At 39.8% G+C, this 4,628-nt stretch overlaps 1 long non-coding RNA gene across 1 annotated transcript; it reads right to left on the minus strand.

Moving 5' to 3' along the window:
* Nucleotides 1-1,523: 1,523 nt before the first annotated feature.
* On the minus strand, nucleotides 1,524-3,824 carry LOC132514342 (uncharacterized). The gene is made up of 3 exons (XR_009538755.1): nucleotides 3,551-3,824; nucleotides 2,690-2,753; nucleotides 1,524-1,654 (listed from the first exon to the last, which is right to left on the minus strand). It is a non-coding gene; the product is annotated as an uncharacterized LOC132514342 (long non-coding RNA).
* Between the last annotated feature and the right edge of the window lie 804 nt (nucleotides 3,825-4,628).

The raw sequence follows: 4,628 nt of genomic DNA on the forward strand, positions 1-4,628 counted from the left end.
ACATTTAGAGTAAAAGACACAATGCATGTGATGGCCTCCCAGGGCTTACCCAATCCATCCCATCACATATCCGACCTCCAGCCCTCCTGCTGTCTCTTCCTCCCCACTGACTAAGTCAGCCACGGTGGCCTCCTTGATATTCCTCCAAGCTGCCCGGCATATTTCTGCCTTAGAGTTTTGGGACTGGTTATTCTTGCTCCCAGGGAGTGGTCTCCCCATCATACATTCTGACAACTCCCTCACTTCAAGTCTTTGCTCAAATGTCAACTTATAAAATCCACCCTGACTACCCTATTTAAAATGAGAACCTACCTGTACACTCCTCCAGCACTCCCAACCCAAGCCTCTTCAGTGAACTTCACATCCTTTTCCTTAACCCGTAGCGCCCATCAACTTGTGACAAAGCATAGAATTTATTTATAACATCCGTTTCCACACGAGAGTGTAAGGAGGGAGAAAGCATGCAAGAAGGAGCACGCAGGCAAAGGCTCTTGTCTAACTTATTCATTGATAGTCCAAGCATAGAGAACAGGAAGATGCTTGATAAATAGTCCTGAAAAAGATACAGATGAGGAAACTAGTAGTAAAGCTCAGAAAGTTTAAGTAACTTCCTCAAGGTTCTAGAGCTAGAAGAGGGTCACAGTAGAATTCACACTTGGGGATGTCTAACTTCAAATCTCTTAGCCTCTCTGCTATCTTTTTTTTTTTTTTTTCTCTCTCTCTCTTCTTTGCGGTACGCGGGCCTCTCACTGTTGCAGCCTCTCCCGTTGCGGAGCACAGGCTCCGGACGCGCAGGCTCAGCAGTCATGGCTCACAGGCCCAGCCGCTCCGCAGCATGTGGGATCTTCCCGGATCGGGTCACGAACTCTCAACCACTGCACCACCAGGGAAGCCCCTCTCTGCTATCTTAAGTCCATGCAATTCAGGATTTGTTTTAATCAGTGCCATGGAAATTCTCACTCCACTGAATAGGATCACTAACGTGTTCTCTGTCTAGATTTATATATATATTTTCCATTTAAACAAAGGAAACAGAAGAGGGGAATTCATCATGGGTTATTGCGGTAGTTTTACAGCAATTTTAGCAATAATGACATTTAAGTAATAGTGATATTTAATGATAGCATAATAATAATAAAATAATAGCTCTTAAATGTATTGAAGACAAATCGCATGCTAAACTCGGTGCTAAAATATTTCCATGTATATTTTGTGCAAAATCCTTATGAATATTCTATCAGATGAGCTTTATGTGTAACTCCACCAGGCATACTTCTCTTATTCCGCTTTCAAAGATAAGGAAATTGATGAGAAGTGTGGTAACTGTTTGATCAAGATGAGACTGGTAATAAGTTGTGAGTATGAATTTAAATTCAGGTCTAACTCCAGAATTTGATTCTCAATCCATACATGAAAATTCTGATAATTCCTTTGATAAGGGTATGTTCTCTCCTGGAAAACATCCCCCATTATGTCTGCCTGTGCTCACACCTTCAGAACACAGTCAAGTTTGAAACATCATAAAAATGTTTAAATAGTGTGCTTTAATAAATGGAAATATCTTCATCTAAACAATAACACAAAAAGGCAGGCTGAGCCCTTTGAAGTGGCTTCGTTGCTATCTTCCATCCAGAACAAGAGAAGGAATCGACAGCTGCAGAGTAAAGAAAGCATGAAACCCAGAGATGGAGGATTCTGTAAATGACCAATTACAAGACTATTAAGCCACACTTTCATAGCAAGAGGCAAAATATTCCATTAAACTGAAAATTCTTCTACCCCTCACTCCAAGGCCCACACAACCATTAATGTTGCATGTATTAGGATCTATTTCCTGTGCTCTATCAACTTGACTTTCAGCAACTGTACTAATACAGTCCTTTCGCTTTGCACATATATCTGAATGATGGATTCCATTACTGGAGTTTTGTAGAAAGAGTGGAGTGAATGAAGTAAAGTTTGGGAAGAGCCATCATAATCCATAATGATGGGCACTGAATCAGGACAAGAAGAAACCTCTCTTCTCATTTATTTGAATGTAAATTCTACTATATATTTATTGCCTCTGTACAGGGCCATCTGTTGAATAGTGGAAAACAAGCATCTTTCATTTGGAGGTAGGATTTGTGTGCTCAAGTTTCTATGGGCCTGCAGAATTAATCTTGTTTTAGAAATGAAATAAAATGTAATTTCTTACTGTAAGCAGATGTGGTTAAGCAACTGGCAACTTTGATGTCTTTAAATCACTGCAGTTTCAGGGTAGGCAAATCTATAATTATTTCAAGCACTTCTTTATTGGTGCAACAATTGAGCAGTGTACATAGTGGTCAACAACCTGGGCATTGTCAGACGACTCTAAGTTTGAATCTAGACTTTGCCACTCACCAGCTATGTGACTTTCAGCTATGAGAATCACTTTCTTCAGCTTTACAGTGTGGATTATTATATGCCCTTTGCAGAACTACTGTAAGAACTAAATGTATATGGGCACAGGGGCTCATAGTAAGGGCTCAAATTAGTACTGTGGTCACTACTAGTAGTATTGAAAAGAAATCAGAACTTCTATTCTCATAAAGTGGGATATGTGTCCCTTTTCATTGTAATTTCATATCATTTTACTTTTGACCTTATAATTTAATAGCTTGATCCAAGAAACATTTAGCAGTAAATATAATTGAAAGAAGGTTACCTGTCAAACATGAAATACTGTAGCATCAAGTGTGCTGGCACAATACTCTTCTCAGATAATTAACCTGTAAAAATATGTTATTGTCTTCTTTTTAATTAAGCACATTGAACATATATATTTACTGTGCCAATTGGCGAAAGGTCCATTAATTAATCAGTCTAACTATATGTTGCATAAACGTCTTCTAAACATAATCGTATATGTATTTTATTTGTTGGGAAAATGTGTTTGAGATTGTTCTTTTCTGCCTATTTAAAGTAAAAGAGGGTGAGAAGTAGAGTTAGGCTTAATGTACTTTGTACTCGATTATGCCATGAAAATGCTTCTGTGCCCTGGAGACAACAACAAAAGATTTGCTTTAATGACAAGAATCAAGTATGTTCTAAAGCTTCCAGGTAGGAGGCGTATAGGTTGCAGTTTATATCAGAAGTCTTTGGTCTCTCTCTCAACTGCGTCTAGATGGGAAAGATGTGGTCACAAATGCTTCAAGGTGATATAGTAAATGTTGGAAAAGAGGGGGGTAGGAGGCAGAGTTTTGAATATCTCAAACCTGAGCTAGAAGGACTTTATTTAAAGAAAATAGCGGATATTATTTTTCACTTAAGGAATGCCAGTCAGCAAACCTGACATTAATGTAGGAAATTAGCTCTTTTAGCTATGATGCTTTCAAATGCACATTACTGAAAACAAATTCAAAATAGTCAAAGGAAATTTAAAAACAAAAACCCAACAACAACAACAACCTCAACAAACAAGTACTAGAAATTCAGGGATGCAGCCATATTCAGATACAGTTGGATCTGGAAGTTCCAGAGTATCAGCAGGGTTCCAGCTCTCTCTCCATCGCTCAGCCCTGCTTACCTCTGCAAGACTTTATTTTACAGAAAGTCTCTTCTTGTGCTGGATGCTAACTGGGAGTCCCAGAGTCGTATCTCCCCAGCTTAGAAATTCCAGAGAGAAAAGACAATTCTTCCATTTTTCTCTGAGAGAAAAGTCCTGGGGAGGAGTCTGATAGACTTAGCCGAGGTCAGATGCCTACGCATGAGCCAATCACCTGCTTTACTGGAGTTCAGTCCCTGGGAGACTCATCCCCGGGGCCCGTGAGGAGGCAGGATGGCATTATCTGGCAGTTCTCCAAGAAAAGCCTGCTGTTTTTGTAAGATGAAAGGGGAGAGGACATGGATAATGAAACCTGTATCTGCTTCTGTAAAATCCACAGAATCTTACTCCCTGCCCTGTGTCGATGACCATGCAGTAAGCTGACCCAGGAGGTCTTTTTTCCCACAACAGTCTTTATATATATGACTAAGGAACACACTGGTAAAAGAATATGGGAGAAAGTCTGAGTATGACAAGTCAGCTAGACTGATATTAACTTAAAAAGCTGTGTGAAAATATCCTTAAAGAGTTGCCCCCAACTCACTCAAAGTCCGAAGTTGGAGCTGGAAATACAATGTCATGGAGTTTGGATAAGAACAGGTTTTCTCCAAGCTGAACTATGACACAGAGAGTAGAGACTTCTAGAAACTATACTTTTTCAAAGAAAAAACATCACATGAGAAAAATGAGGCCTAGAAAAATTAAATGACTTAAGGTAACATAGCTAATTAATGGCAGGACTGAGACTAGAGTATACTTTGTGTAACTGGCTATGGTCTTTTTTGTTTGTTTTTGTTATCACTTCAAAACGAGACAAACTTAAAGAAAGGAAACACAACCAAGGCTCAGTGGTTGGAAAAGGGATGGATGCGAACGCCCACTTGTTTCTTACGTATAAAGTTACCCCTCGCAGTGTTTTGGAGGAGAAAACGCTGGCTCTTCCCAACGTTGGTTACATACACAAAGATTCCAAAGACAAGACAAGTGCTTTGCAAACAAAGTAACTAGAACCAGCTCAGGCTTCCCCGCGCCGGGTCCTACGTTCCACGGTCAGAACCAC

Source organism: Lagenorhynchus albirostris, unplaced genomic scaffold, assembly GCF_949774975.1.
Source record: "Lagenorhynchus albirostris unplaced genomic scaffold, mLagAlb1.1 scaffold_202, whole genome shotgun sequence".
In the NCBI taxonomy this organism is placed as follows: domain Eukaryota; kingdom Metazoa; phylum Chordata; class Mammalia; order Artiodactyla; family Delphinidae; genus Lagenorhynchus; species Lagenorhynchus albirostris.